We start from the raw sequence: 18,272 nt of genomic DNA, 5'->3' as shown, positions 1-18,272 counted from the left end.
TCTGATGTTGGACAGTTGTCATCTCCATTTCCGCCTTCCGGTCACCAGAAGGAGAGTTCAAGTTATCGTCGCTGTGTAGTTCCTGCATCGTCATCTCGGTATCTGTTGAATCCACTGGTCTCAGGTCGATACTGTCGTTGTCGTCCACTGTCCCCTCGGGACTATGGCTATCGTCAGCAGAAGTCAGTCGACGCTTCTTTCTTCTCTTCGGCGAACGCTGTTTCCGTTGCCTTGCTTCCGCATCGGCTGTTTGGGGTGCGTATCCTCCGTCTTGGGCCTGGCCTATCACGCTCTCGGTGGAAGCACTGGCAGCCACCACGGATGAGCCTGGAGCGGCCGTCAGCTGCATCTCTTCTGTGGTGTCCTGTGTCTGCTGTGGTGGAACCGGTGGTCGGAGTTCCAGCCCGTTGGTGTCCATGTTCTCTATAGGGGGCAGCTGCTGGTGCCCATCGGAAGTCTCCCTCACGTCACCTCTCAGGGCTTCCACAAAGGTCAACGGTAAGACAGTCGTCGGTTGTGGCGCCTGAACGTCATCCCGTGGAGTTTGCACTAAACGTCGCTGGAGGCATTCCGAGCGGACGTGACCTTCTTTCCCGCACCCCGAGCAAGTGCGAGGTTGCCCATCATAGATTATAATCGCTCGACAACCTCCTATGTACAAATAAGAGGGGACATGCTTGCGTAGTTCTATCCGTATTTGTCTCACCCCATTTAAAACGGGGTACGTGGTAAAACTCGTCCATTTTTCGGCCACATGGGATAGAACTGTACCGTATGGTCGAAAGGCGTCGGTAACAAGTTCAGACGGGACCTCAAACGGAAGTTCGAAGACTCGTATAGTGCGGATCCGCATTCCCGCGTGATCGACTGTAACCGCACCAACATTCCCGTCGGCATGACAGAAACGATACCCGTTCGGTGATCGTTGTAGAAGTCTTTCGCAAGCAGCCTCGTCACAAGCTTGACGTAGACGACACTTGAAACGAGCGATAAATTGATTCCCACGATTTCCTGTGGATCGATTTTTACCTCTTCTCTGAAGAAACGTTCAATCTCGTGTGCCTTTGGTCGTGTATAGTCGTTCGCAAAACTGAACTTCAAGGTCGTTTTTCTGTACGAGTGTGCCATCTCGTTCTAGACTCACAACACCGCACACGCGAAGCTGCTCCGGCGTAAACAAACAGGCGCGCGCACCACAGCGCGGCCGGCAGGCAACACGGTCCGCACTGTGTCACTGCCGAAGGCAGACTGCCCATCTGAGCTACCGAAGCACGACTCACGCCCGGTCTCACAGCTTTACTTCTGCCAGTATCTCGTCTCCTACCTTCCAAACTTTACAGAAGCTCTCCTGTGAACCTTGCAGAACTAGCACTCCTGAAAGAAAGGATATTGCGGAGACACGGCTTAGCCATAGCCTGGAGGATGTTTCCAGAATGAGATTTTCCCTCTGCAGCTGAGTGTGCGCTGAATTTTTCAGAATTAAAACAGTTCAGTTGGCTATGTATAGCACCTGGAAAACAGCAGCTTTCTGCCAGAGATTTTCAAACTTTATTTCGAATGTTGGATAACACCTACCGACACGGAAACGCTCAAATCCTAAGAAAAATCAAGCCATGTTCATAGGATTTGTCGACTTGAAAAATGCGTTTGAGAGAGTTAAATAGTGCAAGGTTTTTGACGTTCTGAGAAAAACAGGAGTAAACTGTAGAGAGAGATGGATAATGTACACTATTTAGAAGAACCAAGAAGAGAGCAATAAGAATTGAAGTGCAAGAAAAACCTACTCGCATTAAAAATGCTGCAAGACACGGACGTAGTCTTTCGCCCCTACTGTTTAATCTATACATTCAAGAACAGGAGACAGAAAGAAAAGAAAGATTCAAAAGGTATTTAAGTTGGAGATGAAGAGTTATCAGTGACAAGATTTTCTAGTGTCTTATCCTGAATTCAAGTGAAAAGGAATTACAGGATCTGTCGAATGGCTTCATGAACGAAAGCAATGACACCTGACAGAAATGAGATTAGTGATAAACTTAACATGAAAATTGGGGGCCACGAAATGGAAAAAGTTAAAAAGCCAAAATAACAGACGGTACAACGACGAATGAAAAGCAGACTAGCACAAGAAAAGAGGGCATTCCTGGTCAAGAGGAGTTTACTTGTAACAGACGCCTGTCCTTATTTAAGAAAACGTTTCTAAAAATAAACGTCTGAAGCAAAGCGTGGTACAGTAGTGACTCATGGAATTTGGGAGAACCAGAATAGAAGAAAATAGAAGCGCTTGAGACCTGTTCCTACAAAAGAATGTTGAAAATTAGGTGGTCTGACAAGGAATGAGGAGGAAATACTCAAAATTGGCGAAGAAAGGAAAATATGGAATACACTGAGAAGAAGTAGGGATTAGGACATGCGTTACGATCTCAGGGAATCACTTCCAATGGTTTACAAGGAACTATGGAGGATAAAAGTTATAAAGAAATACAGAGATTACAATGTATCCAACAAATACTTAAGCATGTCAGGTAAACGTGCTACTATGTGATGAAGAGGTTGCCACAGGAGAAGAATTAGTGGCGGGCCGCATCGAGCCGGTTATAAAGCTGCGACTTTAAAGAGAAATGTTTTTAAACTGTTTGCTGCAGAGATTCTTTTTTATTTTAATTTATACAAACCACACACACACACACACACACACACACACACACACACACACACACACACACACATATATATATATACACTCCTGGAAATGGAAAAAAGAACACATTGACACTGGTGTGTCAGACCCACCATACTTGCTCCGGACACTGCGAGAGGGCTGTACAAGCAATGATCACATGCACGGCACAGCGGACACACCAGGAACCGCGGTGTTGGCCGTCGAATGGCGCTAGCTGCGCAGCATTTGTGCACCGCCGCCGTCAGTGTCAGCCAGTTTGCCGTGGCATACGGAGCTCCATCGCAGTCTTTAACACTGGTAGCATGCCGCGACAGCGTGGACGTGAACCGTATGTGCAGTTGACGGACTTTGAGCGAGGGCGTATAGTGGGCATGCGGGAGGCCGGGTGGACGTACCGCCGAATTGCTCAACACGTGGGGCGTGAGGTCTCCACAGTACATCGATGTTGTCGCCAGTGGTCGGCGGAAGGTGCACGTGCCCGTCGACCTGGGACCGGACCGCAGCGACGCACGGATGCACGCCAACACCGTAGGATCCTACGCAGTGCCGTAGGGGACCGCACCGCCACTTCCCAGCAAATTAGGGACTCTGTTGCTCCTGGGGTATCGGCGAGGACCATTCGCAACCGTCTCCATGAAGCTGGGCTACGGTCCCGCACACCGTTAGGCCGTCTTCCGCTTACGCCCCAACATCGTGCAGCCCGCCTCCAGTGGTGTCGCGACAGGCGTGAATGGAGGGACGAATGGAGACGTGTCGTCTTCAGCGATGAGAGTCGCTTCTGCCTTGGTGCCAATGATGGTCGTATGCGTGTTTGGCGCCGTGCAGGTGAGCGCCACAATCAGGACTGCATACGACCGAGGCACACAGGGCCCACACCCGGCATCATGGTGTGGGGAGCGATCTCCTACACTGGCCATACACCACTGGTGATCGTCGAGGGGACACTGAATAGTGCACGGTACATCCAAACCGTCACCGAACCCATCGTTCTACCATTCCTAGACCGGCAAGGTAACTTGCTGTTCCAACAGGACAATGCACGTCCGCATGTATCCCGTGCCACCCAACGTGCTCTAGAAGTTGTAAGTCAACTACCCTGGCCAGCAAGATCTCCGGATCTGTCCCCCATTGAGCATGTTTGGGACTGGATGAAGCGTCGTCTCACGCGGTCTGCACGTCCAGCACGAACGCTGGTCCAACTGAGGCGCCAGGTGGAAATGGCATGGCAAGTCGTTCCACAGGACTACATCCAGCATCTCTACGATCGTCTCCATGGGAGAATAGCAGCCTGCATTGCTGCGAAAGGTGGATATACACTGTACTAGTGCCGACATTGTGCATGCTCTGTTGCCTGTGTCTATGTGCCTGTGGTTCTGTCAGTGTGATCATGTGATGTATCTGACCCCAGGAATGTGTCAATAAAGTTTCCCCTTCCTGGGACAATGAATTCACGGTGTTCTTATTTCAATTTCCAGGAGTGTATATATATATATATATATATATATATATATATATATATATATATATATATATATGCTCCATACTTCTCGTAAATACTACGGTGAGGGGCCAATATAATGCTTAAGACAGCAACGGTTTCTTGGAAATGTTTCGTCTATAGGATGTCTTACAGGAAGAAATGTATTTCGAGGAATCATCTGTGTTACGACTGATACCTTTTGTGGGAATGTAGCCTCTCGCGACGAATTTTACTGAGCAAATATTCTCAGTTTAACAGCCGAACAACTTGTCTTGCTGCAGCTTTGCAACGACGTTCAGCCTAAGATGACAGGTAGTATCAGTACACCGGGTACACCGAGCATACTTCTTCAGAAAATCTGTTATTCGCTGAGACGATAATTATACAATTTTCACTGCGTTATCTCATAGTTCATACGTTACTGGACTAAAAAATCGGCTGTCGTTTTGTAATAACTCAATGGTCATCAATCAAACCAACTAGATGGAAAATAATACCACTGAAGATGTTCTGAAAGAGATGAATGAGCAGAGAAAGTTCATAGCAACTATCCAGAAAAAAGGAAAACAAAACTTTTTGGACATTTATTCAGTCACAGTAAGTGTTGTTACAGATATACCGGAAAAAGTTGGGAAATAGAACCAAAGGAACGAAAAAAGTAGTCGAAAATATAAATATATATATAGGAAGTAACAAAATGTAAAAATTATCAAGAAATGAAGAGGAGAATAAAAAATAGGGCAGAATGGTAGCAACACAAATCACATCCTCCAGAAGATGAAAATAAACAAATAAATAAAAAAAAATAAAAAACAATTGGTGTAGTTTGTGAACAGTCTTTGCCTTCAGCACTGTGCGAACAGAATTTGTACAGACAGGTTCTCTGTCCAGGAGACAAATTATCGATAGTTAATCAAGATTCAAAACTGATGAAAGCTTTGTGCTCTGATACTCGCAAGTAAGAGTGAAACTTAATCAGACAGCTTTTGTAGCTGCTATGAGAAATACCAGCACCAGTATGTGGTTACCCGCAACAGACAGTTCATGGCAGCTGCCTCCAGCAGCAGAGCTACAATGATGGCCTCTGCAGAGGTGGCTGTACATCAGATGCGCGGCTGCTAATGAATGGTCCCCAAAGTAATTGACAGAACACAGCGGCCCACCGGGGCGCAAACCACGTACCGGTCATGCAGTCCAGCACACCCCCGCGGCGTGCTGCACTTGGCTCGCCAATTAACCCCAGTGAATGCTGTATCTGCCGCGATTAACGAAGCACATTACGTAGTAATTTAATTCCGCCAGTTAGAGAGTCTTTGAGAGAGCTGCGCAGATGGTGGTCCGATTGTCGAAGTGATCTGCAGCCGATTGTATCTCATGGCGAGAGAACGACCGCCCGTGTAACATCACAGACTGCAGGCAGATTACTTTCGCGGTGTAAGCAGAACAAAGCACATCAGCAAGGATCTGTAACTAATGAATACTGCTAGAAGCTTACAGTTTCGTGTGACTAATCATTACAATTACAGCGCACACCATCGCTTTGTTCGTCGTTAAGTTGCTACGGTCTTGTCTAATTGAAGCAGTCTCACGCCAGACTAGTTTCAGAATCAACGGTATTTTCATCGTCTCTGCGACAATGTTATGTCGTTCTACGAATAATACCGTGCTCATTTCAGTCTCCCATTTTTATTTAACTGTGTGGCTGTCCTAGCTGTAGTGAGTGACCTTATCTTTTCCGTCACAACAGATTTTCCTTTTTTTTATATGTTTATATCAACTATGTTGCTCGTCCTCTTCATACACTTCAGACTAAGCGTTCTCCAACAGATCACAGGTCCCGTTCTCCTGCTTCATTGTATTCCAGTACATTCTCTCTTTACAAATTTACTTTCCCTGGTTATCTTTGCGTACGTTTTATCAATCTGACTATTTGTTTGACCAAACTTTTTCACTAACTGCTGCGTCGTCTATTTTCCTTACGAGACCTCAGTTTGTTGGCGTTCTCCAACAGATCACAGGCCCCATTCTCCAACTTCATTGTATTCCAGTATATCCTCTCTTTACAAATTACTTTCCGTGGTTATCTTTGCATACATTTTATCAATCTGCCTGTTTGTTCAACCAAACTTTTCACTAATTGCTGCGTCGTCTATTCCGTTAACAGACCTTAATTTATTAATTTTTTTTACCTGTTCCCTTGTGGCGTTTTGTTTGTTCTGTTAACGGCGAGTAATGTCGTTATGCCGGAGCCAAGGTAGCCCCTGAGGGCCGGCAACCCATATTACATCACAGAGGACGGGGTTGTCTATGTCCAAGGCGTACCAAAAGCACCATGGTGAACACCGGCTATTTACATAAAAGATAATGGAAATAGACATTCCGCGCACTGATTCCTGCAGGGGGAGCTCGAGCCACGGCCTGCAGGAAGCATCACTACGCCAAAACGTGATTGGCTGGAGATAGCTATTTAGGGGCAAGAACCAGCCCTGAAGTTCAGTTCACTCTGGATGTCGACCCCGTGGACTTCGACCGCTAAAGATTACGTCTTCGTCTCTGAATAGACTTTTACTATAGTGTGTGTGTGGTATCACGAACCTTTGTGAAAAATTAAAAGTGAACTTTTGTTTGCCTCAATTAGGAGACTTTTACTGGGATCGTTATTGTTACCTTCCTTTCGTTGTTCAGTCATCAAGCCTGTGACTTACATAAATAAAAGTAGTGTTTGTGAAAAATTGCGATTTTTCAGTCACAACGAATATCATTATTTCTATTACTCGTGAGTTATCATAAAACAGGTGTTTTCACGAGCATTAAATTTGGTCACTGTTGGTCTATCGTCATTGTACGGTTAGAAACACCTGTCACTATTTTTCAGCATTTGCAAAGTACCTCCTGAAAGTCATGGATCAATGCAATCAGGTGGATAAAGTATTTCTTGTGTTCCGGAAAGCTTTGGACTCGGTACCACGCCTACACTTATTACCGAAAGCACGACTACATGGGGAAAATTGGAGGATAGATTGTATATTTTTTGGTAGGGACGACGCAGCAATTACCTACAATGTCGAATGATCGACAGAGGTAGAAGTAACTTCATGTGTGAAACACAGAAGTGTATTAGGACGTTTTTTTTCATATTCTATAGAAATGACCTGATGAATACTACTAAACGTTACTTCAAACTTTTTTAGAGATGCCGCAGTTGCATATAATGATGTTCTGACTGGGGAGAATTGCACAAATATTCAGTAAATTTTTCGTATGGTTTAGATTTGGTGCTAAGATTGATACCTTGTTTTAAATGTTCAGGAATATACGGGGGAGTGCTGAAAAGAAATTCCACCGAAGTTTTCATTCTGTTTTCAATACTGTTTGGGGTATTACATGTTACACACATTACTTGGTCGACTTTTCCACTTCCCTGACGCAAGTTGCAACCCACTGCCGCTAGAGTGCTCCCAATTGAAGCGTTTTACGTGGCGGTGTGTAACGTAACTACGTAGATGCGTGAGAAACAGAGCGCTGTAATTAAGTTTCCAATTCGAACAGTTACTCCACATGGAGCACCCTCTCCTTTATCATGACTATGCCAGACCACACATGAGCGCTGCGATACGTTCAACAGTCTGACACTTTGGGTTCACTACCATCGATCATACTCCATGCAGTGCCGGCCGTTGTGGCCGAGTGGTTCTAAAGTCAGGAACCGCGCTGCTGCTGCGGTCGCAGGTTCGAATCCTGCCTCGGGAATGGATGTGTGTGATGTCCTTAGGTTAGTTAGGTTAAAGTAGTTCTGTCCAAGGGACTGATGACCTCAGATGTTTAGTCCCATAGTGCTTAGAGCCATTTGAACCATTTTGAACTCCATGCGGTCCCTGCTTGGCCCCATCCGATTTTCGTCTGTTTTAAGTTATCGAACATCTTCGAGTTAGTGAGGAAATGGCGCAAGCAGAGCTGGGGCAGTGGATGCGCCAAATAAGTCAAACATTCTCAACTGGCGATATCAAAAAGTTGGTGTCTCGTTGAGAGAAATGTGTTCGTCGCCATGGTGACTATGTTGAGAAATAAATATGTAGGCGCAAAGAATAAATATTTATAATGTTACCAACATTTCTGTTATTTTAAAAGCTTTAAAAGTTACAAATAAAAAATTCCGGTTTATAATTTTTCAGTACGTTCTCGTATGTCTATGCACTTTGAAAATATAGACTTGAAACTAACAGACTCATACTGATAGCTAGGTGTAATAATAATGTAGATAGTGATAAGAAATGTGTGAGTTCACTGAAATGGGATGATCACATAGGTTCAGTCATAAGAAAAGAAGGTGAAAGGTATCGCTTCTTTGACAGGGTAGTCAGTCACTCTACAAAGCCGAGAAATTAAAAATCACATTTTGGCGTCATCTTAGAAAACCTTTGCAGTGTGTGGGACACATACCACACAGAACTATTATGGGCATTGAACACGTACAGCGGCAAGAATTGTGAAACATTTCTTTGACCCACAGAAAAATATCCCGAAAATGCTGAAAAACCTGAAATGGCAGACGCTTGAAGATAGAGGCCAATATCTAGCGAAAACCTACTTACAAAATTTAAAGTATCAAAATCCACCTTTCTGTCGCTTCCGTAGGGAGACAATATTCTACTACAATGGGGTAACAAAAAGTCGTAGGATAGCGACACGCACGCATACAGATGGCGGTAATATCGCTTACACAAGGTATAAAAGGGCAGTGCATTGGCGGAGCTGTCACTTTGCTCTGAATGTGGAAAGTTTTCCGACGTGATTGTCTCCGCGCGACGGTAATTAACAGACTTTGGACGCGGAATGGTAGTTGGAGAAGACGTATGATACATTCCATTTCGAAAATCGTCAGGGAATTGAGTATTCCGAGATCCGCAGTGTCAAGAATGTGCCGTGAGTAGCACATTTCACGTATTACCTCTCACCAAGGGCAACGCAGAGGCCGACGACCTTCACCTAACGACCGAGAGCAGAGGTGTTTGCGTAGAGTTCAGTGTTAGGAGAAAAGCAACACTGCGTTAAATAACCGCAAAAATGAACGTTTCCGTCTGGACAATACGGCGAAATGTGGTGTTAATTGACTACGGCAGCCACTGCTAACAATACGGCATCGCCCGCAGCGTCTGTCCGGGGCTCGTAACCGCATCAGGTGGACACTAGACTATTGGAATACCGTGGCCTGGTCAGATGAGTTCCATGGCTCAATATCTGTGCAAACTTGTTGAGCCCGTGGCAAGTCAACTGCTGCATTACCCCAGGCAAAAAGACGTCCGACACGATAGTAGGAGACATCCGAGTGACTTTTTTCACCTCAGTGTAATTACAACAAGCGTAGAGGCATTTCAGTAATCACACTTTTTGCGTTTAATACGATACTGAAACTAGAATAAATCCAAATATATTTCCACACTAAGTACCGGCTGCCATGCAGTTAACGGTGACTTGTAGAGTATACAGGGTGGTCCATTGATAGTGACCGGGCCAAATATCTCACAAAATAAGCGTCAAACGAAAAAACTGCAAAGAACGAAACTTGGTCTATCTTGAAAGGGGAAACCAGATGGCGCTATGGTTGGTCCCCTAGACGGCGCTGCCATAGGTCAAACGGATATCAACTGCGTTTTTTGAAATAGGAACCCCCATTTTTATTACATATACGTGTAGTACGTAAAGAAACGTGAATGTTTTATTTGGACCACTTTCTTCGCTTTGTGATAGATGGCCCTGTAATAGTCACAAACAAATGGCTCACAATTAGTAACAAGTAGGTTCTTTAAATTAAAATACAGAACGTAGGTACGTTTGAACATTTTATTTCGATTTTTCGAATGTGATACATGTACCTTTGTGAACTTATCATTTCTGAGACCGCATGCTGTTACAGCGTGATTACCATTAATACAATAAATGCTCAAAATGATGTCCGTCAACCTCAATGCATTTGGCAATACGTGTAACGACATTCCTCTCAACAGTGAGTAGTTCACCTTCCGTAATGTCCACACATGCATTGACAATGCGCTGACGCATGTTGTCAGGCGTTGTCGGTGGATCACGATAGCAAATATCCTTCAACTTTCCCCACAGAAATAAATCTGGGGACGTCAGATCCGATGAACGTGCGGGCCATGGTATGGTGCTTCGACGACCAATCCACCTGTCACGAAATATGCTATACCGCTTCAACCGCACGCGAGCTATGTGCCGGACATCCATTATGTTGAAAGTACATCGCCACTACGTCATGCAGTGAAACATCCTGTAGTAATGTAGGCAGACCAGTACGTAGGAAATCAACATACATTGCACCATTTAGATTGCCATCGATAAAATGGAGAACAATTATCCTTCCTCATATAATGCCGCACCATACATTAACCCGCCAAGGTAGCTGATGTTCCACTTGTCGCAGCCATCGTGGATTTTCCGTTGCCCAATAGTGCATATTATGCCAGTTTACGTTACTGCTGTTGGTGAATAACGCTTCGTCGCTAAATAGAATGCGTGAAAAAAATCTGTCATCGTCCCGCAATTTCTCTTGTGCCCAGTGGCAGAACTGTACACGACGTTCAAAGTCGTCGCCATACAATTCCTGGTGCATAGAAATATGGTACGGGTGCAATCGATGTTGACGTAGCATTCTCAACACCGACGTTTTTGAGATTCTCGATTCTCACGCAATTTGTCTGCTACTGATGTGCGGATTAGCTGCGACAGCAGCAAAAACACCTACTTGGGCATCATCATTTGTTGCAGGTCGTGGTTGACGTTTCATATGTGGCCGAACACTTCCTGTTTCCTTAAATAACGTAACTATCCGGTGAACGGTCCGGACACGTGGATGATGTCGTCCAGGATACCGAGCAGCATACATAGCACACGCCCGTTGGGCATTTTGATCACAATAGCCATGCATCAACACGATATCCACCTTTTCCGCAATTGGCAAACGGTCCATTTTAATACGGGTAGTGTATCACGAAGCAAATACCGTCCGCACTGGCGGAACGTTACGTGATACCACGTACTTATACGTTTGTGACTATTACAGTGCCATCTATCACAAAGTGAAGAAAGTGGTCTAACTAAAACATTCATATTTCTTTACGTACTACACGAATATGTATTAAGAAAGGGTGGTTCTTATTCAAGAAAACGCAGTTGATATCCGTTTGACCAATGGCAGCGCCATCTAGCAGGCCAACCATAGCGCCATCTGGTCCCCCCCCCCCCCCCTCAAGCTAGACGTGTTTCGTTCTTTATAGTTTTTTCGTTTGATGCTTATTTCGTGAGATATTTGGCCCGGTCACTATCAATGGACCACCCTGTATAGGCACATGTAAATGTAGATACTTGATTTTTATGAGTAGTGGAAAATAAATTACTTCTCTGGATGTGTGTGGCGTCATAAGTCTAAAGTCGTCCTCTTAGTGAAACCTTGAGCTGCCGTTAACAGTAAATTGACAAAAGATGTGTAGAACAATGCGTATAATTACTGCTCGCGAAATACACTAGGGATGCCTGACAAAACAAAAATCTAAGTACAGAACCTCCACTGCTGTCACATTCGGGAAATTATTTCTTTCGTAGGGAAATAGACTTTTACCTTTCGTTGTTTTTGTGTCCTTCAGATGATTTAATGCAACTCTCCATGCTGCTCTACAGCAGTCTCCGAATGAATACCACGATCTATATCCATTTTATCTGCTTACTGTATTCATTTCTTGGCTTCCCAGTACCATTTTTACCCCACCCACTCTTCCCTCCATTATTAAACTGATGAACCGTTGACGTCTCAGAATGTGTCCTATCAAGCGGTCCTTCCTTTTTTGCTCCTCAATGCTATTCACAACACAGTCTTTAGTTATGCGATCTACCCATTAAATTATTCTCTGGCACCATATTTCAAAAGCCTGTATTCTCTCCTTGTCAGAACTTTTTATTGTTCACGTTTCACTTCCATACATGGCTCAACTCCAGAAAGATACCCTCAGAAAAAACTTAACTCTATATTCGATGTTAACAGACTCCTCTTTTTCAGACACGATTTTCTCGGGATTGCCAGATTATACTTTACATCTTCTCTACTTCGCCATCATCAATTTCTTTGCTTCCCAGATAGCAAAAATCATCTACTACTTTCAGTTTCTCGTTTCCTAATCTACTTTATCTCGGGATCGCTTGATTTAATTCTACTACATTCCACTAAATTGTTTTACTTTTGTTGACATTCGTCTTACATCCTCCTTTCAAGATGCTATTCATTCCGTTCATTTGCTCTTATAAGTCTTCTGCTTTTTTTTTTTTTTTTTTTTTTTTTTTTTTGAGAGAATTGCAATACCAGCTGCAAATTTCAAAATTTTTATTTCTTTTCCCTGCTCGTTAATTCCTACTTTCAATATTTCTTTGGTTTCTTTTACTGCTTGCTCAATGTGCTGATTGAGTGATAGGCTAAAAAATGGTTCAAATGGCTCTGAGCACTATGGGACTTAACATCTGAGGTCATCAGTCCCCTAGAACTTATATAACTACTTAAACCTAACTAACCTAAGGACATCACACACATCCATGCCCGAGGCAGGATTCGAACCAGCTACCGTAGCGGTCGTGCGGTTCCAGACTGAAGCCCCTAGGACCACTCGGCTGCTCCAGCCGGCGATAGGCTAAAATCCTGTCTCATTCCCTTCTTGCCTCGCAATTTTTATATTTCCTGCCTGATTTCTGCACAAGTTGTGAATAGCCTTTTATTCCCTGTATTACCCCTGATACCTTCAGAATTTCAAAGAGATCATTCCAGCCAACAATGTCAAGAGCTTTCTTTAAGTTCGCAAATGATGTAAACGTTGGTTTACCTTTCCTTAAACTAGCTTTTGGAAGAAGTCGTTGAATCAGCATTGCCTCAGGTGTTCCTACATTCCTCCAGAATCCAAACTGATCTTCCCCGAAGTCGGCTTTTGCTAGTTTTTACATTCTTTTGTAACTAATTCGTGCTAGGTTTTTGCAGTCATGACTTTTTAAACTGATAATTCGGTAACATTCACACCTGTCGCACATGATTTCTTTAGAATTGGAATTATTGCATTCTTCTTGAAGTATAAGCGTATTTAGGCCGTTTCATACATCTTGCACACCAGATGGAAAACTTTTTTCATCGTTGGAACTCCCAAGGCTATCAATACGTGTGACGGAATCTCACCTATTACCGAGACCTTGTTCCGAATTAGGTCTTTCAGTGCTCTGTCAAATTCTTCTTGCAGTATCATATCTCCCATCTCATCTTCTTCTACGTCCACTTCCCTTTCTATAATATTGCCTTTACGTTCATCTCCCTTGTACACGCCCCCTGTATACTCCTTCCATCTTTAAGCTTTCCCTTCTTTGTTTAGGAATGGTTTTCCATCTGAGCTCTTGGTATTAATACAGTGGATTCTCTTTTCCCTTTTCTTTAATTTTCCATAGGCGGTATCTATATTTTGCTTCGGTTTTGCACTTCCTGTCAATTGCATTTTTTAGACGTTTGTATTCCCTTTCGCCTGTTTCACGTGCTAGATTTTTATATTTTCACCTTTCTTGAGTTAAATTCAATATCTTCTCTGATATCCAAGGATTATTACGAGGCCTTATCATGTCACCTATTTGATCCTCTGCTGCCTTCATTTCATTTCATTTCTAAAAGCTCCCCACTCGTCTTTTACTGTATTTTTTTCCACCCATTGGTGCCTCTGAATCTATCAACAATCCCTGGTTCTTTCAACTTATCCTGGTTCCCTCTCTTTAATTTTCAACCTTTTTGCAATTTCTTAAGCTTTAATCCGCAGTTCAAAACGAATAAATTGTGGTCAGATACCATATTTGACTCTGGAAATGTCTTAAAATTAAAAGTATGGTTTCAGAATCTCTGTTTTTCCGTTATATAATCCACCTGAAACCTTCCGATGACTCCAAGTTTCTTACACATATACATTTCCCTTTCATAATTTTTAAAGTGTTGTAAGGTTTCTAGCTAAATTTGGTATTCAAGGAACGTTGTGTGATATTTATGTTTTCATTCAGTGTCCCATACTTAATATTTGTGTACTAAACATTTTTGAGTCAGTAGTCTTCTATAGCTGACATATTACGCTAGAAAGCTTCTGACAACAACCAATGTGATATTTGACTGGCGGTTGTATTGACGTTGCAGAAAAGTAAGTGGGTGAGTTAGGTGTTCGACACACTAGTGAGCGGTCTGGAAATAGCTTGCGGAGTGTAGATGTAAACGTACAGAGGATGTTAAATTTTGGACACATGATTTGGCAAGATTAATTTAAGAACTGTGAAAATATTCAGTTAGTGTGGTTGCTGCATTGCTTGGTCATACGTACTTTATGATGTATTCGAAATGCAGAAAGTTTTCTTAGCAGTTTTCTTTATTGGTTTGGGGCAGTCTGTTTTCGAGGAGTGGTTCACTATTTCGGTAACTAAACTCATTTTTGTGTAAATGATTTTTGTAAATATGATGACCGTTGTGGAAGTATCAGAGTTTCAGTATAGTTTGTGAATGCTAATTTCTTCTACATTATTCAGTAAATGCAGTATCTAATACCGTTCCTTAAAAATTTATTTTTTTGATTGTGTATGTCCCCGCACTGCACTGGGATGCACCTAGCGGCCAAAGTCGAAGCTTAATCTGATTAGAATAGTTGCACGTCCTGGCCTTGCTTTTGCTCAAGTCTTTCTTTAGTTTAGCTCGTTTGCTGCTACGCTGTATTTTTATGTTCATCATTTTCGTACAGTACCAAGTTTCGATTGCCACGTGTAAGCCATGAAAATTTGTTAGGGCCGATTTTACATTACAGTCAGAAAATAGTAAGTTCATTCAGATAAGCTTTGGATTTCAAAACTATCATTTGGTTCAGTTTAGGTAAAGTTCAGTGCGGGTCTTATTTCTTATGCAGACATTCTTATTTTCTGAGTGCAGTGTTGCATTTGCGTGTGTATCATTTTGTGTACGGAAGTTTGTTTAGTCAGTCTGCGTTCGTAAAATTACAGGGCTTTTCCACTGAGCTATTTTGGTTATTTATTGTTTAAAAATTCTATTTGCTATTTTATGTACCATTTTTATTCTTTCAGTTTTGTGTTTCAGAATTGCGAATCAGGTACTCTGACGTAACACTCTGTAGCACTATTCATTGTACTGCACAATGCAGAATTTCACAGGACAGTTTCTTCAGTATACAAGTTTAGGTTTTCTGATTATTTCTGGTAAAGGTTTTTCCAAATATAGTTATACAACTTCCGATGTTTTGACGATTGATTTTTATTACACAGTGTGTCTGTAACTACACCACTTGAATAGTTCGGGATTACACACACGAAGTTCGGCGTGTGCAACAGAACAGATACCACTCAAATATATACATTTCTGTATCTCCTTGACGTTCTTTTCAGTGGGGAAGCACGAATATCGTCCTAACTCCTAGGTGAATCGACTATTTACGAGTAGGGAGTTAGTGGAAGAGGGACAGTGCTTTACAGTATGCGATAAATTGGAAATGCGACTCGATTACGGACCATGTCTGGATGACCGAGGCGATTAAGGCAACCGCTCGAGAGAAACAGTAACTCGGATTTCTAGTCCCGATCCGGTACAGAATTTCAACCTTCGCCATTGCGTTACCACGATGTCCTGTGAGTCTGGAAGCCATGAATTTCCACCCTTCCCTTATTTTCTGTTTCATGTAAGTGTGTACACCAACCGCGGCATCACGAGTGGTGTTTGTTCTGCCGGACATGTTCAGCTTCCAGAACGAGCATCAGAGAAGCTGCCTACTAACCAAGGAGTTGGAGATGGTCACGTGGAGGAGGGTTGAGGGATGAGGAGTACAGCCATACCCATGCAGTCTCTCAGTGGCATTACAAGGCACTCATGTACCACTAGTTCTTAGGAATAAAACTGGAGAATCGGCCAGTTTCGTAACGATAATACGTGGTTATCACTTCAACCGTCCTTACAAACCGGAAGCGCAATGATCCTGACCAACTTCCATCGGGCAACTTTCACCAATAAACTGTGAAGGAAAACTGACGTCTAATAAAAAACCTGCAACGTAGAAACACAGTCATACACACAACATAACCAAAAAAAGATGTTTTAACTATCTGATTGCGTCGTAGTACTTAAAATGCCTATTTTTTCTTAATAGGCAACGAGAACCTCTCCTGTGTTTAGATACATCACAACAAAACACGATGACAGAGATGAAACATCTCCAAAGAAGATGGCGCTGCAAGGCAAAGTCGATATGTTGATAGTAATCTCTTTGATAAAATTATTTATCATTTTCTGAGCCCACGCACACGCACACACACACACACACACACACACACACACACACACACACACACAAGCACGAGCAGCTTGCTTCTCCGAATAAGCAAGTATAATTACAGATCTCTGCGAAAATCATATTATTCTCAAAATATGTAAGATTTCGCACACGTTACAATCTCTATGGATCCTCAGATTAAGTATTTCCGCATCATGTTGAAACACATGCAACTCTATTATTGGCGCTAATCCACATATATTAAAGGCAATGTTCTGGCTGACTCAGTCATGATCGCCCAGCCCAAACCATGGAGGACAGAAACTTGAAATTTAGAGACGCTGTTGATCTTACACTGTGTCGTTTAAGAAGCAGTGTTTCGAAATTACACTTCTAAGAGTGTTAAATAGAGGATGAAAGGTTTTTTTTAAGACAATTTTGAAGCCAGAACTCAGCAAATTCGTACTTCATTTCTCAGTCAGAAATAAATAATACGTGAGTCAGCATTTTTGGAAATCCAACCACTAGGGAGGTAAAATAGTGTGTGAAATTTGGTTGAACGTAAATCATTATTAAAGTTCTTAAGTCTACGTCTATTAAAACCGGTATTTGTCACTTATCGTTTAAAAAAAAAAGTGTTTCACTGTTTTAGGAAAATCAACCTGCTTAGGAATGTGATATACAGGAGAAAAAGTTTCTGAAATTATTTCATTAAGAAAGCGTTTTCAAAGCTAAATCAATGAAATTATGTATTTGGCTTCTCTGTTAGAAATAAAAAGTACGTGGTTCAGTGTTTTTGGGATTTAAGCCTCTAAGGGGTTGAAATAGACGATGAAAATTGTTAAGAAAATATTCCGTTACATTAAAAAAAATTTAAAGTTCAATCTAAGAAAATGTGGTATTTAACTCGTCGGTTATACATAAAGAAATATGTGTTAGGCGATGAAAGTTTCTATGAAAGTTTCTATACCACCAGAAGAAAGAAGAAAACAATTTAACAAGACTTTGGACTCTAACTACAAGAATAAAAAATGGTTCAAATGGCTCTGAGCACTATGGGACGAAACATCTGTGGTCATCAGGCCCCTAGAACTTAGAACTACTTAAACCTAACTAACCTAAGGACATCACACACATCCATGCCCGAGGCAGGATTCGAACCTGCGACCGTAGCGGTCACGCGGTTCCAGACTGAAGCCCCTAGAACCGCACGGCCACACCGGCCGGCTACCAGAATCACGATTTGGTCAGAAGTACATTCTGAAATCACCATGTTTCCCTGACCTTAATTAGAGTGAAAAGTTCAGAAGTTGATATAATGTGTAGCATAACAATTCAATTAAAGGAAAACAAAACACAGTCCATACAGTCTACGTGAGCAAAGCAGCGGCCGCTAAGCTAGTTAGATAATAAGCCTAGTAAACCGTAATCTGTTGGACATCGTAGTTGAAAAAACGTTAATCTTTGTATGACCTGGTATCGTCATGTGAGAGAGACAGAGATCATTAGATTATTTTTGGGATCGAGGCCATCAAGATTTATGTAGGGTAAGGGCCTACCATTATTATTTCCCTGTTTATTAGCCTCTTGTTTGATGAAATCAAGCTTTAAACTAAATGAATGTTAGTAGAAACTATCCTTCTTTGGTTTCGATAGACCAAATTACTTCTAAAGCTATGCTACTTTGAGTTATTTTGGAAAATTTAGAAAGCGGCGAAAGGAAATTGTCTAAATGTTGATTCCTAATACCGCCTACCCCTGTCTCTATTATTGG

Source organism: Schistocerca serialis, chromosome 9 (assembly GCF_023864345.2).
Source record: "Schistocerca serialis cubense isolate TAMUIC-IGC-003099 chromosome 9, iqSchSeri2.2, whole genome shotgun sequence".
Classification (NCBI taxonomy): domain Eukaryota; kingdom Metazoa; phylum Arthropoda; class Insecta; order Orthoptera; family Acrididae; genus Schistocerca; species Schistocerca serialis.
This window is presented reverse-complemented; position numbering follows the sequence as displayed.